The sequence below is a fragment of the Callithrix jacchus genome, chromosome 4 (assembly GCF_049354715.1).
Source record: "Callithrix jacchus isolate 240 chromosome 4, calJac240_pri, whole genome shotgun sequence".
In the NCBI taxonomy this organism is placed as follows: Eukaryota; Metazoa; Chordata; class Mammalia; order Primates; family Cebidae; genus Callithrix; species Callithrix jacchus.
The window spans coordinates 51,863,384-51,887,044 of NC_133505.1; the positions used below are offsets into that span (position 1 = coordinate 51,863,384).

General features: G+C 43.1%; 1 pseudogene; it reads left to right on the plus strand.

The window, feature by feature from the left end:
- The first annotated feature begins 21,411 nt into the window (after window positions 1–21,411).
- Window positions 21,412–22,920, plus strand: LOC100389031 (eukaryotic translation initiation factor 3 subunit E pseudogene; annotated as a pseudogene).
- The last annotated feature ends 741 nt before the right edge of the window (window positions 22,921–23,661 follow it).

Genomic DNA, 23,661 nt, shown 5'->3' on the forward strand with positions numbered 1-23,661 from the left:
TACTTTTGGGGTATCTGTCTTTTCTTACTTTAAAAGTATACATTGTATACTTTTATGTATACAAAAGTATACAAGTAATTTTTCACAATTAAAAGAGCTAGAGACAGAAGACAAATATCTATCCTAAGAAATGTGGAGCTGTGGAGCTTCAATAGCACTATCTGTATGCTGATAAGCAATTTGTTTCTTTTTTCTTTCTTCGTTTTTTTTGAGACAGAGTTTCACTCTTGTTACCCAGGCTGGAGTGCAATGGCGCGATCTCCGCTCACTGCAGCTTCCGCCTCCTGCGTTCAGGCAATTCTCCTGCCTCAGCCTCCTGAGTAGCTGGGATTACAGGTACGTGCCACCATGCCCAGCTAATTTTTTGTATTTTTAGTAGAGATGGGGTTTCACCATGTTGACCAGGATGGTCTCGATCTCTTGACCTCATGATGCACCCGCCTTGGCCTCCCAAAGTGCTGGGATTACAGGCTTGAGCCACAGCGCCCGGCCAGCAATTTGTTTCTAAGATATGATAGTCAGCTTCCAAGATGGCCCCCAAAGATCTCTGTCTCCTGGTATTCACTGCCTGGTATAGGCCCCTCCCATACTGTACAAGGGTTGATCCATGTGACCAATAGAATTGGACAGATGTGATAATGTATCATATCCAAGATTAGGTTCTAAAAGCCTAATCTTCCATTTTAAGCATACTTTCTCTCTCTGGGATCATATGCTTTTGGGGGAAAACACCTGCCATGTTGAGCAACCCTATGGAAGACCCCATGTAGTGAGAAACTGAGGTCTCCTGACAACAGAAGCAAGGAATTGAGGCCTCCAGCCAACAGCCATGTGACTGAGTCATCTCACAAGCAGATCCTCAAGTATATTAAACCTTCAGATGACTGTAGCCCCAGCCAACATCTGGAGTGCATCTTCATGAGAGATCCTGAACCAGGACCACCAGCAAGTCCTTCCATAGTCCTCATCCTCAGAAATTGTGAGATAAAAATGCTTGCTTTAGGCTGCCAACCTGGGAGTCATTTGCTGTGCAGATAGCTAATACCCAAGCCTAGAGAATAAAAATTGCTTTTGTTATGGCCCCTGCCTTTATTCCAGGAGGCACTAATAACTCTTTTTAACCTTGAATTTGGAGAAACCCTGAATGCAAGCAATTAATTCATATGTGGATGTTTCACATCCAAATGTTTTCTGTCTGGTCCCCCAGATCACCATGGTTTCTATTTTGTAACTAGTATATACTATATACTAATATATAGCATTATATTACTATAATAAGATGGTATTATAATCATAATACCATAATCATACAAAACACAAGTGTACATCTTACCAGCTTATTAAAAAACAAATAAATACTGACCAGGCACAATGGCTCATGCCTGTAATCCCAACACTTTAGGAGGCTGAGGCAGGAGGGTTGCTTGAGCTCAGGAGTTCAAGGCCACCCTGGGAAACATAACAAAACTCCATCTCTACTAAACAATAGTCACAACAAAATAGCCAGGTGTGGCGGTGCATGCCTGTAGTCATAGCTACTTGGGAGGCTGAGGCAGAGGGATCACTTGAGCCCAGGAGTTCAAGGTTGCAGTGAGCTATGATAGCACCACTGCACTACAGCCTGGGCAACAGTGATACCCTGTCTCAAAAATAATAATAAAATAAAAATAAATAAAATGAAATAAAAATAAATCTAACAACAATACTATTAATTATGATAATATTTTTATGTTTACGCATTTTAATGGAAATTTTCAAGTGTTTTCAAGGAAAGGTCCTGGTTGGTCTGAGACATGTAGTGAGATCTGCCAAGGTCAGAGGGATTAGGCAGGACTTCCCCGAGAAGTGACACTTGAGCTGAGATCTGAAAATAAGTAGGAGGTGGAAGTAGAGTGTAAAACCTGGTAGTCAGAGGGACACCTAATCGAGTGCTTCCTAACATTTGCCTTTTTCACTGTCCTTGCCTCTGTTTACACCAGCCACTTACCCAGTCCCCACCTGTTCTCACCCCATGGTAGAGAGGAATCATTTCTTGACATACCTGTAAACATTCCTGGTCTAAGGTTTGGGAAGCTCAGCTGTACACAAAGCCCTGTGGCAGGAGAAACCATGGTGATCTGGGTGACCAGACAGAAGGCCAGTGTGACCAGAGGGCAGAAAGAAAGGAGAATAGTGAGAAATGGAGCTGAAGAGGTTTGTAGAGGTTGACCACGTCTAGCATATTAAATATTGTAAACATTAATCTGAGTTCATGCCTGCGTGCATACTATACTTAAGCAAACTGTTTAGCGTGTTGGAATTTTTTTTTTTCCTGAAACAGGTCGTAGCTCACTGCAGCCTTGAACCCCTGGGCTCAAGCAATCCTCCCACCTCAGCTTCCTGAGTAGCTGAGACTACAAGCATGCATCACCACACTCAGCTAATTTGTATATTTTTTGTACAGACAGTTTCGCCATGTTGCTAGGCCTTGTTATTTTTTAATTTTTATTTATTTATTTTTAAGACAGGGATCTCACTCTGTTGCCCAGGCTGGAGTGCAGTAGTACGATCTTGACTCACTGTAGCCTCCGCCTCCTGGGTTCAAGCAATCCTTTCACTTTAGCCTCCTGAGTAGCTGGGACTACACCACCATGCCTGGCTAATTTTAAATTTTTTCTGTAGAGACAGAGTCTCCTTGTATTGCCCAGGCTGGTGTCGAGCTCCTATGCTCAAGCCATCCACCTGCTTCAGCCTCACAAAGTGCTAGGATTACAGGTGTCAGCCACTGAGCCTGGCCCAGACTGGTTATCTTTTAAGTTCAAGCTTGATAAGGTGCAACTGGCTCAGATGATGTGATTGCTGGTACATATCCAAATAAACTCCAGCTTTGTGTAGGAAACATTTGGCCAGAAGAGGGACAGTGAGCCCTCCAAAAAGAATAATGTGATGCTCAACTCACTCAAGAGTTCTCATCTAGAATTGTGGTCTATTGTTTATAGATTGCCAGATAAAGTATTGTACTTTTATTCACTACATCTGGCAACCCTACTCATTAGGATTTTGAAAGCCCACTTTTCTGTCCAGGAAAATATTACTGACCTACGTGCTGTGCTTCCTGCTTGTGCTGAATCTGTATCCCTTAAATAAATAAACTCAGCTGGATTGACTTAGCAGTAATTGTAGCTTCTTTTTTCAACAATACAAGCCTAATATTGCAGAGGTTGTATAAAAATTATTAATAAAATAGGGCTGGGTGCAGTGGCTCTCACCAGTAATCCTAGCACTTTGGGAGACTGAGGTGGGTGGATCACAAGGAGAGGAGTTCGAGACCAGCCTGGCCAATATTGTGAAAACTGTCTCTGCTAAAAATACAAAAATTAGCCAGACTTGGTGGTGTGCACCTGTAGTTCTAGCTACTTGGGAGGCTAAGGCAGAAGAATTGCTTGAACTCAGGAGGCGGAGGTTGTAGTGAGCCAAGATCATCCCACTGCACTCTAGCCTGGGCAACAGAGCAAGACTCCATTTAAAAAATATATATAAAAATTAGCCAGGTGTGGTGGCTTATACGTGTGTAAATCAAATTAGTTACTTTGGGGAGGCTCTAATATTATGAGTGATTAGTTTCTCTTGTTTTGAAATAAACTTAGGCCTAGAATATAACTTTACTTAGAATTAAGGTGTTTGGGCCAGGTATGGTAACTCACACCTATAATTCTAGGGCTATGAGAGGCCAAGGCAGAAGGATTGCTTGAGGCCAGGTGTTTGAGACCAGCCTGGGCAACATAGTAAAACCCTGTCTCTACAAAAATAAAAATTAAAAAATATTAGCCAGTCATAGTTGCTCAGTCCTGCAGTCCCAGCTACTTGGGAGGATCGATTGAGCCCAGGAATTTAAGGCTGCAGTGAGTTATGATTGTGCACTTCAGCCAGGCCAACAGAGAGAAACTCTGTCTCTAAAAAATAAAAATAAGTAAATAAAGCAATGGGAGAAAAGATGAATGAGAATGTACAGGGGATAATGAGAACATTTTGGAAGCCAGAAAACAAATGGTGTTAGGTAATTAACAGCAAAGCAAAAAAAGTGGAAACTTAGGCATGTGAGTGGGTAGCCCAGAAGAAACCAAAGTTGTTCATATGCAGAACCCTGACCCTCTTCGACACCCCAGAGACCTTTGAAGGTGGGTTTGGGTGTGGTGCTGAAACGTAGAATTGGGTTGAAAGTTGGTACGAGTAACAGTTGGATTCTTCAGTCTCTTCATCTAGCCCATGGAGCAGATGAGTCCTTCCCTCCCTTGGTGGAAGAACAGATTTCGTGTTTAGCACTGCATCGGTAGTACCATTACTTGCCAAAAGAAAAAAAAAAGCACTGAAATATATCTGAATTGTTTAAAACCATAGTAATTATATCTGTCAGTTACTCTATTAGGTTCTAGTCTATAAAGATGAAATAAACATGGTCCTTATCTTTGAGAAGCTTCTTCCCCCGCTCCCCGCTGCCAAGACTGAGTCTTGCTCTGTAGACCAGGTTGGAGTACAATGGCACAATCTTGGCTCACTGCAACCTCCACCTCCCAGATTCAAGCGATTCTCTTACCTCAGCCTCCGGAGTTGTTGGGATTACAGGCATTCACCACCACACCCAGCTAATTTTTGTACTTTTAGTACAGACGGGATTTCACCATGTTGGTCAGACTGGTCTCGAATTCCTGACCTCATGATCCACCCGACTTAGCCTCCCAAAAGTGCTGGGATTACAGGCGTGAGCCACTGCGCCCAGCCTAGGTTTTTTATTAAATGAAGCTTTCAAGATACCAATAAAAACAAAACAAAAGCATATCATGATGCATTGCATCCTTCTGTACAATTGTCATGGACAGGAGTTCTCTATCTGGAGACTTCTTTGAGGACTGGGTGGCCAAAGAAGGCTACACTCTTTTGTTCTGAGAAAAAGTTACATTTGATGTTCTTGGTGATTCCCAAGGTGGTCAGGAGCCAATTTGACTTGAATGCTGGTTTTTAGATGGAAATAGGCAAAGATAAATTTGGAACGGTAACTTGGCATTAACCTGGTGAGAAACACGGATTTCAGAGTAAGGTGTGTGGATTTTACTCTGTCGTTTGGAGGTTTTTGCATAGGATGACAGAATAAAGTGGTCTACGTTTTCTGTTTTTTAGGAAGAAGAAACTGATAGGTACAAGAGAGAGAGGAAAGGGTAAGACAGGCTGGGACCTTGTATCAGTCAGGGTTTTCAGCTGCAAGTAAGAAAAACGAACCCTGGCTAACGTAAGCAGAAAATAAAGTGGTTGAAATTAAATTGTGCAGTTCACAGTATTGATGGGAAATCTATAAAGAACAAGTCTCAGAAAAATCCCTCCTGCTGCCTGTTATCCACATATATCCTTCTTCCCATATTTACTCTTCCAAAAAACTTTTTCCTGTCCAACACACTTTAGGTATCCCTTATACAACTTACTGCCTCCCTCAAAATAACCTCAGATTTCAGCAGTCACTACATCCACCTCCAAGCCCAGGGAGTCCTGTTGATACCTATTCCTGGTTCCGCCCAGTGTTGTCTTGATATCTTTATAGACTAGCTTTGTAATGTTGTCAATCACCAACACATCACTGTTTTGTTTTGTTTTGTTTTTTGAGATGGAGTTTTGCTCTGTCACCCAGGCTGGAGTGCAGTGGTACAATCTTGACTCACTGCAACCTCTACCTCCCAGGTTCAAGCAATTCTTATCCCTCAGCCTTGTGAGTAGCTGGGACTACAGGCACATGCCACTACACCCGGCTAATTTTTGTATTTTTTTTTTTTTTTTTAGTAGAGACGGGGTTTTACCATGTTGGCTATGCTGGTCTCAAGCTCCTGACCTCAAGTAATCTGCCTGCCTCAGTCTCCCAAAGTTCTGGGATTACAGGCGTGAGCCACTGTGTCTGGCCGACATATCATTTATTATTACTTTTTTTTTAAAAAAAAAGGCCGGGCACGTTGACTCACACCTGTAATCCCAGCACTTTAGGAGGCTGAGGTGGGTGGATCACAAGGTCAGAAGATTGAGACCATCCTGGCCAACATGGTGAAACCCCGTCTCTACTGAAAAAAAAAAAAAACAAAACAAAAGCGAAAATTAGCTGGGTGTGGTGGCACACGCCCGTAATCCAGCTACTCAGGAGACTGAGGCAGGAGAATAGCTTGAACGAGGGTGTCAGAGGTTGCAGTGAGCTGAGATCGTGCCACTGCACTCCAGTCTAAGCGACAGAGTGAGACTGGGTCTCAAAAAAAAAAAGAAGAAGAAAGAAAGAAAAAAGGGAAATCAGTTAAGATATATGAACATATTTAGGAAAAATCCAGGAAAGAAACATAGAAAGAGGCTACAATTCTCATTTCCACAACTAGTGATAAGGCTGTGGGTATTTATGACTTCTGCCCTCTCTACTAGTTCCATGGTCTCTTTGCTTCTAGGCAGAGCCTCATCTGGTCATTACGTGACCCAAATCTCATTTCTGAGAGATCCAAGCCTTTGGAGGACCTGCCTATTCAAGGGATTAAATAAGTCTTTCTCTAACTTTTAGTTCTGAACACGATTTCATTAGGATGCACCCTGTGGGGGAGTCCCCTCTGTCCCATCAATATGCCTCTTGATCCCAATGTGTAACTACAATCTTATTTCTTCTCAAAAATCAAGATTAATGACTCAATATCATAGTTTCTTTTTTTTCCCCATTGATCTGCTGCAGTGTGAGGAACCAAAAATGGCCAGTGGTCATCTCACCCTAAACTGTTGTTCCTACTGGTGGAGTATTTCTCCGCAGCAGAGCTCATAGTTGATGTAATAGGGAGAATAATGGTTCCCAAAGATGTCCACATCTTAATCCTCAAAACCTATGAATGTGTTACATGACAAGAGGGAATTAAGATCGCAGATCGGCCAGGCAAGGTGGCTCATGCCTGTAATCCTAGCACTTTGGGAGGCCGAGGCGGGTGGATCACGAGATCAGGAGTTCAAGACCAGACTGGCCAACATGGTGAAAGCCCATCTCTACTAAAAATACAAAAATTAGCTGGTATGGTGGCTCATGCCAGTAATCCCAGCTAGTTGGGAGGCTGAGGTAGGTGAATTGCTTGAACCAGGACCCAGGAGGTGGAGGTTGCAGTGAGCTGAGATCATGCCACTACACTCCAGCCTGGGCTACAGAACAAGACTCCATCTCAAAAAAAAAAAAAAAAGGGAAAATAATCCTCTATTGTCTAAGTGGGCCCAAAGTAATCACCAGTGGTTACCTTCTAAAAAAAAGAGGGAGGCAGGAGAGTCAGTATTGGAGTGCTGCACCAGGGGAAATAATTGACCAGCCATTGCTGGCTTTGAAAAGGGGGCCATAAGCCAAGAAATATGGGCAACCTCTAGAAGTTGAAAAAGCCAAGGGAACAGGCAAGATTTGTCTCTTAGGGCCTCCAGAAGTAATACAGCCTTGGTCACATCTTAATTTTAGCCCAGTGAGACCCATTTTGGATTTATGCACTCCACAGTTGTAAGATCATAAATATGTGTTGTTTTTACCTTCCAAGTTTGTAGTAATTTGTTACAGATACAAGTTTTTTGTTTTGTTTTGTTTTTGAGAAAGGGTCCCACTCTGTTGCCTGGGCTGGAGTGCAGTGTGGCTTGATAATGGCTGACTGCAGCCTCAACCTCCCGGGCTCAAGCAATCCTCCTACCTCTCAGCCTACCAAGTAGCTGGGACTACAGGTGCGTGCCACCATGCCCTGCTAATTTTTTGTACTTTTGGCAGGGACTGGGTTTTGCCATGTTCCCCAGGCTGAACTCCTGGGCTCAAAAGATTCTCTTGCCTAGTCTGGGCGCGGTAGTTCACGCCTGTAATTCCAGCAATTTGGGAGGCCAAGGTGGGTGGATCATGAGGTCAAGAAATCGAGACCATCCTGGCCAAGATGGTGAAACCCAGTCTCTACTAAAAAAAAATACAAAAATTAACTGGGTGTGGTGGCATGTGCCTGTAGTCCTAGCTACTCAAGAAGCTGAGGCAGGAGAATCGCTTGAACCCAGGAGGCAGAGGTCGCAGTGACCCTACATCATGCCACTGTACTCCAGCCTGGTAACAAAGTGAGACTCTGTTTCAAAAAAAAAAGAGATTCCCTTGCCTCAACCTGCCAAAGTTGCTGGGGTTACAGGTGTGAGCCATCACACCCAGCCACATGTGTAATTGTAACAGGTATCACCTCACCTATATATCATCCCCACCCTTATATATTTTTGGATACGAGAGAAATGCTCCATATAGTTGGTCACTATTTCAGAGCTTATGTCACATTCTGTAGGACACCAGTCTCATCTTCTTTTTTTTGTTTTTTTGAGACAGAATTTTGCTCTTGTCACCCGGGCTGGAGTGCAATGGCATGATCTCGGTTCACTGAAACCTCTGCCTCCCAGGTTCAAGCAATTCTTCTGCCTCAGCCTCCCAAGTAGCTGGGATTACAGGCGTGCGCCACTATGCTCAGCTAATTTTTTTTGTTGTTTTTTTGAGGCAAAGGCTGTTGCGCAGCCTGAAGTGCAATAGTGCAATCTCGGCTCACTGTAACCTCCGCCTCCCAGGTATTCTCCTGCCTCAGCCTCCCAAGTAGCTGAAACTACAGGTGCGTGCCACCATGCCTGGCTAATATATTTTTTTTTCTTAGTAGAGACAGGGTTTCACCATGTTAGCTAGGATGGTCTGGATCTCCTAACCTCGTGATCCACCCACCTTGGCCTCCCAAAGTGCTGGGATTACAGGCGTGAGCCACTGCACCCAGCCTAATTTTGTATTTTTAGTAGGGATGGGGTTTCACCATGTTGGTCAGGTTGGTCTCGAACTCCTGATCTCAAATGAGCCACCTGCCTTGGCCTCCCAAAGTGCTGGGATTACAGGCCTGAGCTACCATGCCTGGCTGATACCACTCTAATCTTTTTTTTTTTTTTTTTTTTGAGACAGAGTTTCACTCTTGTTACCCAGGCTGGAGTGCAATGGCGCGATCTCGGCTCACCACAACCTCCACCTCCTGGGTTCAGGCAATTTGCCTGCCTCAGCCTCCTGAGTAGCTGGGATTACAGGCATGCGCCACGATGCCCAGCTAATTTTTTGTATTTTTAGTAGAGACGGGGTTTCACCATGTTGACCAGGATGGTCTCGATCTCTTGACCTCGTGATCCACCTGCCTCGGCCTCCCAAAGTGCTGGGATTACAGGCTTAAGCCACCGCGCCCGGCCTTGATACCATTCTAATCTTATGAGATATTGTCTCCAGTTGGCAAAATAACTAAGACCTCAGTAAGTCTATTCTATAAGACCACCTGGAATATACAATACAACGAAATAAGGAATCTCAGAAGAGTTGAACTGTGTATTCCAACTGCCTTACTTCTTCCACTGTAAAAGTACTCCCTTGGCCGAAAGCATCATTTTGCAGGATGTCGTGTTGAATGCCTTATAAGTCATTCAGTAAATTTCTGGATGGTGCTGGCAAAAATACGGTGAGTAGGAAAAATATATAGAAATTTAAAATAAGTTTCTTCTACAATGAAGATAAATTACTGCCCTGTTCATGAAGGAAGAGGTCAAAATTGGCAGTAGCCAGGTCAGTCTTAGTGTGAGAAAGTCCATGTGATTGAGCCTTTACACTCAACATGCATTGCCGCTATCAGTGGTCCCATGGTCACTTTGTCCACAAGCTTATAGAGCAAGCTCTGGTGTAACTAGGAGAAAGGCCAGACACCATACACAGAACAGGTCATCTTATCTACCTAATTGTTGATAGCGTCTTCTACCCACTAGGCACACATGTTCTCATTATGGTAGATTGGTTTTCTCAACATATATTCTAAACTCCTTCATACCTTTCTATACTGAGAGTCTAGAAAGATAAAAGCTGTATGTCTCAGATCCTATTACAGTTATGGTTCCAGATGTAATAGGGATTTTGCCAATCAGGTACATTTTCATGAGACTTTAATGTGAAACCCAATTAACTGAGTGATGTGGAGAGAGAGGCAGGATATAATGAATTCACTTTGCTTCTGCGAATCATGACAGAGGAAGTGTGGTTCTGTGGTTACCAATGTACTGATTTGCTGGTTTCCTGCAGTGGAAGTCATAGCTTACCCAAACATAGCAGAATCAGTGAGATTCTGCTGGGCCATGGACACAGCATGATCATGGTGCTCCTATAAGCTCTTACAAGCTCCACCTAAAGCTTCTTCTCCCAGCCCTTACGAATATTGTGTAAACCACCTAATCCCTGGTAATAGCTCCCTTTTCCCTTAAATTAAGTAGAGTGGTATCTGTGGTCTGCAACTGAATCATGACAGATACCGTCACATTTGGGAACCATTTTAAAAAGTTCATCCACATTATACTTCTCCAAATTTCCTTTTAATATTACTCTAATTCCCTAATCATCTAGCCAAACCATTAACCTCAGACTAAGAATCAGTGTAGATTCTTAGCCTCTTTCTCCTTCTGGAAAAACTAGTCGGGTATGTGTATTTCTTGAAATCCTGCCTATCCCCTGTGCCCTTCAGGGTCATCCTTGATTGGAGGCCACAGTATCACAGCAGCCCATTTCTTTTTCATGCCAATGCACCAGGTGAAGACAGTGACAAACTAATATGACTTTATTCCACTGCAGTCTGGTGACAAGGCTCATGTAATTGGTTATAGTGGTAGGTGAAATAGAAATGCAGCAGAAGTAGGGGTGTGGGTGCTCGGACCCATTTGTGTTTTCAGGATCTACTTTAGCCTCATTTTGTATATGTCTTTTCTACTTGATAATAGATTCATGTCCTAGGTATGAACAAGCTTCATATCTAGGAAGACCAGATAATAGCCAGCTCATGATCATGCTGTGTCCATGGCCCAGCAGCAAACTGAGAGCTTGAATCTCAAAGAGAAAATATTTACCTGCCAAAAGGCATGCTCAGAGGGCCTCTGCTGTGATTCTCCTATCAGGACTTGCCAAAGCACCTCAGTCTGCCATAAACACTTTGAACGTTATAAGGACCGCAAGGACTAACTTGCCCTGCAGACGAGACCAGCTGGAGAAGCTTTTCTTCCTCTGAATCTCACTCAAATATGCCTTTATTTCAAGTGACCCGGTAATGAGGTCAAAGCAGTAGCCCAAATATAATCAACACTGTCTCTAAGAGCGATGTGGTTCTTTTGGTTTAGGGGTAGGTGGCACAAATAAAGCAACTTGTCCTTCATTTTGAAGGGAGCACCTATATGCAAGATCATTAAACATGAAGAAATATCAGTGAAGTGAAATTCCTTGTACTGGAGACTCCCTGCCTTCTGGTATACATATATTTCCTAAACATGTAAGATACTTGCTATTTTTTACTCCATGTGCCCTATCAGCTTGATGTCATGAGTTCAGTGTTCATCCCACAAGATACTTTGTGAGATGGTAAGATGGTCAAGATCCCTATGTGCTAACTTGTGGCAGAGTCAAAAAGTTCATGTAACCATGAGACAGTGTAAGTTGATGTGTGTTGTGTCTGTTGTTTTCTGTTATTAAGCCAAAGAAAAAGACTTCACTGGATTAATGTCTTCTATTTTAATTGCATTTATTTACTTATTTATTTATTTAACCTTCTTGCTGTGATCAATGTCTTCTCTGTATTTCTTCCTTTTTTTTTTTTTTTTTTTGAGACAGAGTCTCATTCTGTTGCCCAGGCTGGAGTACAGTGGCGCAATCTCAACACAACCTCTGCCTCCCAGGTTCAAGTGATTCTTGTGGCACAAGAATCACAACCTCTGCCTCCCAGGTTCAAGGTGGAGGCTGCAGTGAGCCGAGATCACACCACTGCACGCTAGCCTGGGTAACAGAGCAATACTTCATCTCAAAAAAAAAAGAGAGATGGGATATCCTATATTGCCCAGGCTCGTTTCAAACTCCTGGCTCAAGTAATCCTCCCACCTCAACCTTCCAAAATGCTGGGATTACAAGTGTAAACCACTGTATGTGGCATTTCTTTCTTTTCACTTACACTTTCTCAAAATGGATAATACCATTCTTCTGGCTTCTAATATCTTTGACCAGTTTTTCTTATTCTTGAACTTCATACACCAGCAGTGTACGAGCACTATACATGCTCCAGATTCTTGCCAAATATTGGTATTGTCAGATTTTCTTTTTAATGTAAGCCTTTCTAGTAGATATAGTACTGTTCTGTGTTTTCTTAGATTCAATTCTGTATTTATGTATTTGGCATCCATTAATCAAACGGGCAGCCAAAGTTGTTTACATGTCCCCTGGATCCAGCTTTTGCAAGCACACAAAAATCCTCCAACCAATCCTGACACAGAAAACTCTGTTTTCTTAGCAGATGTGATTGCATAGTTTTGTAACCTCACTACTATGATAAATGTAAATAATTCTCATGCTTTCTCACCTCTGGAGGGAGCTTCTTTCACAATTATTCTCATTCTTTGGTAGCAATTTAAATGAGACCAGACACAATCTCTTTCTGAAAATAAAAAACCTAGCAGAGTTAGGGGCCTTTATATTTTCCATCATGCCAATCATTTTCTTCTACTTTGAGGAGACAGTATGAATACTATAAGTATTCAGAATCATAGAAATACTGATTTAGAAACATACAAATACTGGGCCGGGTGTGGTGGCTCACGCTTGTAATCAGCACTTTGGGAGGCCAAGGTGGGTGGATCACCTCAGGTCAGGAGTTCGAGACAAGCCTGACCAATATGGTGACACCCTATCTCTACTAAAAATGTAAAAAATTAGTTGGGTGTGGTGCTGCATGCCTATAGTCCCAGCTACTCAGGAGGCTGAGGCAGGAGAATTACTTAAACCCCAGAGATGGAGGTTGCAGTGAGCTGAGATTGCACCACTACACTCCAGCCTGGAAAAGAGAGCGAGACTCCATCTCAAAAAAACTAAACATAGAAATATTGAGTATCACACTATTATTAGGGCAATAAAAATAAATCAAATAATTAATCAGTAAGAAAAGTAATAAGAACAATAGGTTTATTTGCTGGGCACAGTGGCTCACACACCTGTAATCCTAGAACTTTGGGAAGCCAAGATAAGTAGATCATTTGAAGCTAATAGTTTGAGAGCAGCCTGACCAACACAGTGAAACCCCATCTGTACTAAAAATACAAAAATTAGCCAGGCGTGGTGGTGCATGCCTGTAATCCCAGCTACTTGGGTGGCTGAGGCCCGAGAATCACTTGAACATGAGAGGCAGAGGTTGCAGTGAGCTGAGATTGTGCCACTGCATTCCAGCCTGGGTGACAGAGTGAGACCCTGTCTCACAAAAAACAAACAAACAAACAAAAAACACAATAGGTTTATTTTGAAAGTAATTTTCCCTTGACAAGAGTTTTACATGGTTGCTTTATTCAAATTATAACTCCAATGACATTCACATTAATAGAAAATAGGGTACAGAGCAAGTTGATAATTATGAATAGTCAGCAAGTCTCCATTTTGCAGAAATGGAAATGGAGAAAACAAGATAGATATTTTCCTAAATGTTTTCTATTTAACACTGTATCAAATCAGAGTCTTGGAATTAGTTTTATAATGCGGAAGGATATTTCTCTCTCTGTTGCTTCAAGGAAGAGGGAACATCTTCATTTCCTTTGTAGACATGTTTTGTTGATTTTTGACACTTGATTTTTTATGGCCAGTCTCTGAAATGTCATTAGGTAGCATTAAATAGTAAATTTGGACCTTTAGATCTCAATTTAACTAGCTGAAATGAAGAAAGAGATGGAAGGATTTTATTTAATAAAGAACATGGCCAAGTGTGGTGGCTCATGCCTGTAATTCTAGCACTTTGGTAGGCCAAGGTGGGAGGATTGCTTGAGCCCAAAAGTTCAAGACCAGCCTGGACAACATGGCAAGATCCTGTCTTTACAAAAAATTTAAAAATTAGCCTGGCACGGTGGCACATACCTATGGTCCCAGCTACTTGAGAGAATAAGGCAGTTAATGGGGATCACTTGAGCCCAGGAGGTAGAGTCTGCAGTGAGCCAGTGAGCTATGATTGCACCCAGGCACTCCAGCCTAGATGATGGAGAGAGAGAGATCCTGTCACAGGGGGAAAAAAAAGGACATGTAGCATGAATCTTCCATATTAACTTTCCACATTAGTAAATCTCTTCTTCATCTTTTTATTGACTTCTTTGAGATATACAGAAATCTTATCTCAAAAATCACCTGAGTATGATATATCTATACCATGGACTACTGCTCAACAGCAAAAAGGAATGAGCCACTGAAACATGCAACAATATGGATCAATTTCTAAAACACTGTGCTGAGGGAAAGAAGTTAGGCACAAGGAGCTCTCCTATATGATTCCATTTGTATGAAATTCCAGGCTGGTGCAGTGGCTCATGTCCGTAATCCCAGTAACTGGCGAGGCCAAGTTGGAGGATTGCTTGAGGCCAGGAGTTTGAGATCAGCTTGGTCAACATAGTGAAATACCATCTCTACAATAAAATAAAATAGGCCAGGCGCAGTGGCTCACACCTGTAATCCCAGCATTTTGGGAGGCCAAGGCGAGCGGATCACCTAAGATCAGGAGTTTGAGACCAGCCTTACCAACATGAAGAAACCTCATCTCTACTAAAAACACAAAATTAGCCAGGCATGGTGGCACATGCCTGTAATCCCAGCTACTCGAGAGACTGAGGCAGGAGAATCACTTGAACCCAGGAGGTGCAGGTTGCAGTGAGCCAAGATTATGCCATTGCCCTCCAGCCTAGGCAACAAGAGTGAAACTCCATCTCAAAAAAATGAAAACATAAGAAATAAAAATAAATTAATTAATAAAAAATTTCAGGCCTGGCACAGTAGTTCACACCTGTAATCTCAGCACTTTGGGAGGCCAAGGTGGACAGATCACTTGAGTCCAGGAATTTAAGACCAGCCTGGGCAATGTGGTAAAACTCCATGTCTACTAAAAAGACAAAAAATTAGCCGAGTGTGGTGGTGCATGCCTGTGGTTCCATCTATTTGGGAGGCTGAGGTGGGAGGATTACCTGAGCCTGGGAGGCAGAGGTTGCAGTGAGCCAAGATCATGCCACTGCACTCCAACCTGGGCAACAGAGTGAGACCAAAAGAAAGAAAGACATTTCAGAAAAGGCAGAAGTCATATATAATAATAACATCAATAGTCGCTTGGAACTGGAGGTAAAGTAAGGGACTGACTACAAAGGGACATAAGGAGACCTTTTGGGATGATTAGAAATGTTTTATGCACTGCTTGTGGTGGTAGTTACATGGGTCTATACACTGAACTATACTTTTAATGGGTAAATTTTTATACATAAACTATACCTAAATAAATGTATTTAAAACAAAAAGAACTAGAAGAAAATTTTAAAATTCTAAGAAATCCAACTTCTATTTCTGGTAACATGGTAAAGTAGGTCTCAGGTTTGAAAATTCCCACTCAAAACAACTAAAATGCTGGATCTAATAGAGGAAAATGTCTCCTTGAATGCGTGTATGAGTTGGGAAGAAAGTGAGGAATGTTCAGACAAGAAGCCGCATAAAGGCAGAAAACCAGAGAGACAGACCACTGAAGCAGCTTTCACTTCTAGAGGGTTCCCAGACCAGGTGAACTGGAGCACTGGATTTTGAGACCCCTGGATCAAAGCCAGGGTCTAAAGTAGGGATTCTAAAATAAGACACCCCTAATAAAGCTAAGACCTTAAAAGACTACACCCATTGTATACATGCTAATTAGAAACAAACCTGCTGTTTTATCTGGCCCAAAGAGCCCATTAGTCAGCCTTCGGTCTTTTGGCCTAAGTTTGGCTCCGATGAGAATTGAGTGTGCCAAACTTTAATTCTCTAGGTAAATGATAAAACCCCATCCTCACAAGAGGAGATGGGTTATGCTCTTTGTTGGATTAGTGGATTAACTCCATGTTTCCCCTTAAAGAGAGAGAGAAAACAAGAGCATAGTAAAGAGCCCTCACCCAGTGAAAAGCCCTGGGATCCCCTAACATGATCCTCCCACCCCCATACATCTCACGAAGTCAAGGACAGGGAGATCAGGGGCAACAGGAAGGCTGGAGGAAAAGGAATCTGGGGATCATGAAGGTGCTAAACCCAGTGCTCCCTTAAATCTTTATCCAAACTTAAGGAGAGGATTAGAACAATGTAAGAAGGACATTGAAAATTTCCCCATTTCTTCTAAACAGTAGATGTCTAATATGTACCCTCTTAGAGAATTGCTGTGGGACAGGGAGAAGCTGAATTTGTGAGTGTGCCTCTAACAAGTACTGAGGTTAGGAATTTTAAAAAGGAAATGAGGCCACTCTTGGAAGATCTCCTCAGTTTAGCAGAGCAGCTAGATCAATTTTTAGGACCCAAGTTACGTACCTGGGCTGAGATGATGTCAACTGTAAACATATTCTGTTTACTGGGGAAGAGGGGAATGATTAGAAGGGCAGCAATGACCATGGGAGAGACAGCATCCTCCTGGGCTGAGCAGAAATTCCCAAATGCAAATCCCAGACGGGTTAACAATAACCCCAGAGATCAGGCCCAAATGCAGGACCTAAGGGAACGAATAATTGGAGGATTAAAAAGTCCTCTCCTAGAACAGAAAATGTCCTAAAAGCATTTGAGATCCAACAAGAAAAAGTGGAGACTCCCTCGGCTTTTCTGCAGAGGCTCAAATATCAAATGAGAAAGTATTCAGGATTAGATCCAGAGGATCCAGTAGGACAAGGCCTTTTAACGGTTAATTTTGTGACTGAAAGCTGGCCTGATATTACTAAAAAACTGCAAAAGATGGATGGATGGAACGAAAACCAACTAAGGAATGACTGAGAAAAGGTCAGAAGGTTTTTGTAAGAAGAAAGGAAGAAAGAGAAAAAGTAAGAAAGAAAATCAGAAGGGGAAGGGGAGGAAACGGCAATTGTAAAGAGCCAGAAAGAGAGAAAGAGTTAAGCTGCTGACTTTGAAGGCAAGGGAGAGCCAGTGAGCAGCCGTGTGTGTGGGAGCCACTGGACTAAGCAGCTGTAACAGGGTGGACAGTGTAAGACACTGTGCAGGTGCACTGGTGCTCAGAGAGAGAGACAGAGCTGTCCATTTTTGCAGACAGACAGTGGAGAGCCAGGGCATAGCATGGCTCAGCTTGTGCCCAGAGGGAGAAAGAGGGAGAAACTGAATGTGAGGGAGAAAGGAAACAGGGATGACAGAGAGAGAGAAATAGAAGAAGAAAAATGAGTGAGACAGAGAGACTGGAAAAGACAGAGATCAAAGAGAGACACAGAAGGTGAGACTGGGGAGAAAAATAATGTAAAAGGAAGAAAGAGTACAAGAGGAAGTGAGAGGCTGTGGAGAGATTGGCAGGGCTAGGGGAAGGCTCTAGAGGCTAAAGCAGCAAGGAGGTGCAGGGAAAGGGTGCAGTGCGGCCACTGAGGAGGAACAGAGCCCAGGAACTGGGCTTTGCAAGTGAGAAAGGGATGTGAAAGAAAGTTAGGATCAGGCCGCTTGAGGAATAATGGGTTGCCTACAACAAAGACCAGGTGGCAGGCCAGGCACACTAGCTCACACCTGTAATCCCAGCACTTTGGGAGGCCGAGGCAGGCAGATCATGAAGTCAAGGGATACAGACCATCCTGCCCAATGTGGTGAAAGTACAAAAATTCTCTGAGCATGGTGGTGCGTGCCTGTAGGCTCAGCTATTCAGAAAGCTGAGGCAGGAGAATCGCTTGAACCCGGGAGGTGAAGGTTGCAGTGAGCCGAGATCTCACCACTGCACTCTAACCTGGGCAACAGAACAAGACTCCATTTAAAAACAAAAACAATAAAAACAGATGGCTGTTTGTTGGGAGGTGGTAGAGATGATTCAGGTTATGGAAGGATAAATGGATGAGATGACCATTAAGGTTTTACTGAAAGGCTGTAAGTCCACAAGGGGCAGCTGTCAGTAAGTCTGCAGAAGGGCTGAGGAGGCTACATAAGGAAGATCAGAACTAGGGTTGCAAACTCAAAGGAATACCCGCCCACAAATGATGCGAGAAGGAGGGCTGCAGGGCTGGGTGGGGGCTGTGGCTAACTGAAGAGGGCACACCTATTAAAGGGGCTGCAGCTGCTCGCCTGTTCTTACAGTGCCGACCCTGGGTTGCCAAATTGTCTGCTTTGTCAGAGGCCGGAATTCTGACTTTTTATGTGAAATAGGATTTTTAAATGCTGGTGATCAGTAAAAAAAAAACCTTTAAAACCCAATACAGGCAAAAGAGGATGCCAGTTTGCAATCCCTGAAGTAGAGAGGGCTTTTGCTGGGGAGAAGTCCACCAAGATGCTTTGAGGTGGGATATATGAAAGTTCTGTTTCCCAGAGCAGGGCTGGGCTAAGGGAGGACCCTTGCAGCTGAGGAGGAGGAAAACACTGAGTCCCCTCCCAGAGTGGGACAAACCAGAGGCCCTTTGCAGTTGCTGGGTCACCAGTGGGGGTGGCATGAAATATAACAGTACAGTTCTTGGCCTGCCAGGGAGATGGATGATGCCTTCGAAGCAAAGAAAGAAGGGAGCCCAGAGCCAGGGATGCCTTTGCCAATGTGAGTGCCCATCAGGGAAGGTGCCACAGGCTGGCACCTCTTCAAACCAGCAGCTCTTGGCCCAGAACCAGACCCAGCAGGTCCTGGCCAAAGGCACCCTGGGATGCCAACTAGTCAGTCCTTTGCCTCCCCAAGTTCCTCCTGGGGTCAGCGGGCCCTGGGGAGGTACCTAACCTAACTCCAGCCAGTTTCTTACGGAAAGGAGAAGAGAATAAGAAAGCATCAGATCATAACTGTTTAGATTGTTTAGATATCCTAGAATATCAAACTAAAGTTAAATCAGACCTTAAAGAAACTCCACTACATGATGGAATAAGGTTGTTTGTGGATGGGTCATCCTGAGTAATAGATGATAAAAGACACAATGGCTATGCTGTCATTGATGGAAACAAACAACCCTATGTGAAAAAGGTAGACTACCCAATCAATGGTCAGCCCAAACTTGAGAATTATATTCTTTTCTTTTTTCTTTTTTTTTTGAGACGGAGTCTCACTCTATCACCAGGCTGGAGTACAGTGGTGCAGTCTCAGCTCACTGCAACCTCCGCCTCCTGGGTTCAAGCAATTCTGCCTCAGCCTCCCGAGTAGCTAGGACTACAGGCGCACACCACCACCCCCAGCTAATTTTTGTCTTTTTAGTAGACATAGGGTTTCACCATGTTGGCCAGGATGGTCTTGATCTCTTGATCTGCCCCCTTGGCCTCCCACAGTGCTGGGAATTATATGTTCTTAACCAGACCCTAAAGCTCCTAGAAGGCCAAGAAGGCACTGCATACTAATTCCAAATATGCCTATGGATTAATACCCATCTTTGGAAAGATCTGGGCAGAGCAGGATCTAATAAATAGCAGGGAGAAAGAACTGGTACCTGAGGAACTGGTCAAACAAGTTTTGAAAAGCCTCCTGCTTCCAGCAGAGATAGCCATAGTTCATGAAAATGGTCATCAGAGAGTAAATACTATAGAAGTTGTAGGGAACAGGCCTGCGAATGAAGCTGCTAAGCAAGACCCCCTGGAGGAAGAAGTTAGAAAGACTGTTTAGCCCAATCTCAGATATCCCTAAAGTAACATTAAGACCTCAGTGTTCTTAAGAGGAGGAGGAAGAACTGGGCAAGATAGGGGCCACTCAGACTGAGGATGGGAGATAGGTGCTCCCCAATGGGAGAGAAATGATAAAAAAAAACACCCTTATGAGAGAACTTATGTCCATAATGCATAAGGGAAGTCATAGGGGTCCTCAGGCCACATGTGATGCAATACTCAAAAATTATAGTGGATAGGGATTTATACCCTTGCCAAACAAGTGTGCTGGGGTTGTGCAGCCTGCCAAAAAATAAATAAAAAGGTAGTTAGAAAACAGACTACTGGGGGAAGACCGCCTGGGTTAAGGACATTTCAAAGCATTCCTGTGTTTAGGCAAAACTACTGACCTTCCTACTATGGAAACCAAAGACCAATTTTTAAGAAATTGTATACTGGCCATATCCTTCACCTTGTCTATTGGAAGACCAGCTCCCAATATATCAGCACAGATAAGATGTCTCTCAGAGTGATTGAGTGGTTGGTAAAAGAAAGACAAGGAAATGGTTTTCCTTAAAGCTGGGCCCAGGGGAGACACTACATAATGCTGCTCCATGAATGTCTAAAATCCCCCTGAAAACCTCAGTTTTTTGGAGGGTGAGTGAGATTACACAACACTGTGGCAACGATCATACAAAAAGAATACATTTGCAAAACTGGTACACCAAGATCACAATGTCAGCATAGAAACCATACACCTTAGCAAGAATAGAGGTTAAACATAAACTTATAACTATCAGCAAGAATACACTGGGCTCACAGCTGCAGGGGGAACAGGATCTGACACAGGACAACCAGCCCAACCACAAAACTGCAAGAGCGGGGAGACCGCCACGCAGGCCTGGAGGAGCAGCAGGAGAAGAAAGACTTTCACATCCTTATCTCCACCACAGAGGTTTTTCCTCACGACAGATGCCCCTCATGCGTCCGTTTATAGGCTCACAATTTCTTCTTGTTATTTCAGATAGCTTGGGTTTTGCCGATTCTTTCAGAAGCTTGGGGTAGCTCAGACACCAGCGAGAGGTCCACAGTGTTCCCAGCACTTGTCCTCCCTTAAGTTAAAAAGACTTCTAACTCAAACCCTACCTCTTGAATTCACAGGTCACCACTTCCAGGCTGGCAACTTGGTGCTAATTAAGACTTGGAAGGCTGAGGTAGGAGGATTGCTTGAGCTCAGGAGGTTGAGCTGCAGTGAGCTGTGTTCACACAACTGTCCTCCAGCCTGGGCAACAGAGTGAGACCCTGTCTCAAAAAAACATCTGCACAATAAAAATTTTTGGACTAGCAAACGAACCTCCAGAGGGAAGGGAAAAGGGTGAATGGGAAGTGTATAGATCAACTAAGGAACACTTAAAGCTAACTTTAAGAAAAACCGAAAAGGAAGCTATGAGCAGGCTCCGTCATCAGGGGTGGATATGGTTAGGATTCATCCTAACACAAGGGGTGAAAGGAGACGTAAGTATTGAATAGGGCCCAGTACTAGGGGTGGAAAGTAGGGAATATCCAAACCAATAATCAACTAAGACCTCCACCCCTGCACCCCAACTATAAAATTTAATGCCTGAATTTAGGGAACCAAAGACAATTGTCACGAGCAGGTAAATATCTATGTCCTAAAACAGACTGTTATTGGGCCCTCTCAGAAAAGCCCTGTGCTAGCCGGAATCAGGTTTGTTGGCCCACTCAATATCAAAGCTAGGTGAGTCATTCTTCCAAAAGCAAACCCTTAAAGAATAAAATACGTTTCTTTGGCAAGATGGCGGAGTACGACTTAACTACTCACATCACGCACTTTCTGGATCGGCATCTAGTCTTTCCGCTTTTGGAGTTTCTCTCTGTAAAGGAGATATATAATGAAAAGGAATTATTACAAGGTAAATTGGACCTTCTTAGTGATACCAACATGGTAGACTTTGCTATGGATGTTTACAAAAACCTTTATTCTGATGATATTCCTCATGCTTTGAGAGAGAAAAGAACCACAGTTGTTGCACAACTGAAACAGCTTCAGGCAGAAACAGAACCAATTGTGAAGATGTTTGAAGATCCAGAAACTACAAGGCAAATGCAGTCAACCAGGATGGTAGGATGCTCTTTGACTACCTGGCGGACAAACATGGTTTTAGGCAGGAATATTTAGACACCCTCTACAGATATGCAAAATTCCAATATGAATGTGGGAATTACTCAGGAGCAGCAGAATATCTTTATTTTTTTAGAGTGTTGGTTCCAGCAACAGATAGAAATGCATTAAGTTCACTCTGGGGAAAGCTGGCCTCTGAAATCTTAATGCAGAATTGGGATGCCACCATGGAAGATCTTACACGGTTAAAAGAGACCATAGATAATAATTCTGTGAGTTCTCCACTCCAGTCTCTTCAGCAGAGAACATGGCTTATTCACTGGTCCCTGTTTATTTTCTTCAATCACCCCAAAGTTCGCGATAATATTATCAATCTCTTCTTTACCAGCCACAGTATCTTAATGCAATTCAGACAATGTGTCCACACATTCTTCGCTATTTGACTACAGCAGTCATAACAAACAAGGATGTTCGAAAACGCCGGCAAGTGCTGAAAGATCTAGTTAAGATTATTCAACAGGAGTCTCACACATATAAGGACCCAATTACAGAATTTGTTGAATGCTTATATGTTAACTTTGACTTTGATGGGGCTCAGAAAAAGCTGAGGGAATGTGAATCAGTGCTTGTGAATGACTTCTTCTTGGTGGCCTGTCTTGAAGATTTCATTGAAAATGCCCGTCTCTTCATATTTGAAACTTTCTGTCACATCCACCAGTGTATCAGCATTAACATGTTGGCGGATAAACTGAACGTGACTCCAGAAGAAGCTGAAAGGTGGATTGTAAATTTGATTAGAAATGCAAGACTGGATGCCAAGATTGATTCTAAATTGGGTCATGTGGTTATGGGTAACAATGCAGTCTCACCCTATCAGCAAGTGATTGAAAAGACCAAAAGCCTTTCTTTTAGAAGCCAGATGTTGGCCATGAATATTGAGAAGAAACTTAATCAGAATAGCAGGTCAGAGGCTCCTAACTGGGCAACTCAAGATTCTGGATTCTACTGAAGAACCATTAAGAAACAATGAAAAAACTATAAAGGAAAGATGATATAATAAAATTATTATGTAAAGGGTGACTTACATTTTGGAAACAACATACTGAGTATAAATTTTGAAGAACTGGAATAAAATTGACTATGATTCATTAAAAAAAAAAATAGAATAAAATACATTTGTATAAGGGCCCTACATCACCTAACGGTAGAAATTTAGAATGCAATCCTATATTAATTACCATCAACAACCCAGGAACCTTGGAGGTGTGGATTAGAAATAGATGTCTCAGGAAGGGATGCCGTGGAATGGTTCGCCCTTAGGCTGGTCACCAACTCCACCCCGAGTCCACCCAGGATTACTGTAACTCCTGGTCCCACTACTTCCTTTAACTCACCAGACAATAACTGTAAGAGAACAAACATAATTAAGGTAACTGACTTGAGGCAGACTTTAGAAATTAAGACTAGATATGGGGATGTAAATGCCTGGATTAAATGGGTCAAATTTTCAGTACTAGCTCTTAATAAGAGTGACTGTTACTGCATGCTTTGCTGGGCAGCCTCGGGCACAGGTGGTTCCATTTCCCTAGGAAGAACTGTCAATCCCTATGGAATGCGTTGCATGTTGGCTCTATACCAGGACAGGAATGCATGGGGAAATAAAACTTACAAAAGTCTATCACTGCTGTTTCCTGCCTTGCAGGGATCAGACCCTAGAGCAATTCACTCGTTCTCCATAGGGAATTTGAACCACTCCTCTCACCTCTCTAGGCAGGGGGCAGAGTTTAGTAAGCCTGTGGGAAAACTCTCAGCTTGTACCCAAATCCTAAATGTTTAACTGGTGAGTCAAACAAAGGCAACTACTCAGTGCTTCATATACCCCAGGCTGATGTCTGGTGGTACTATGGGAAGA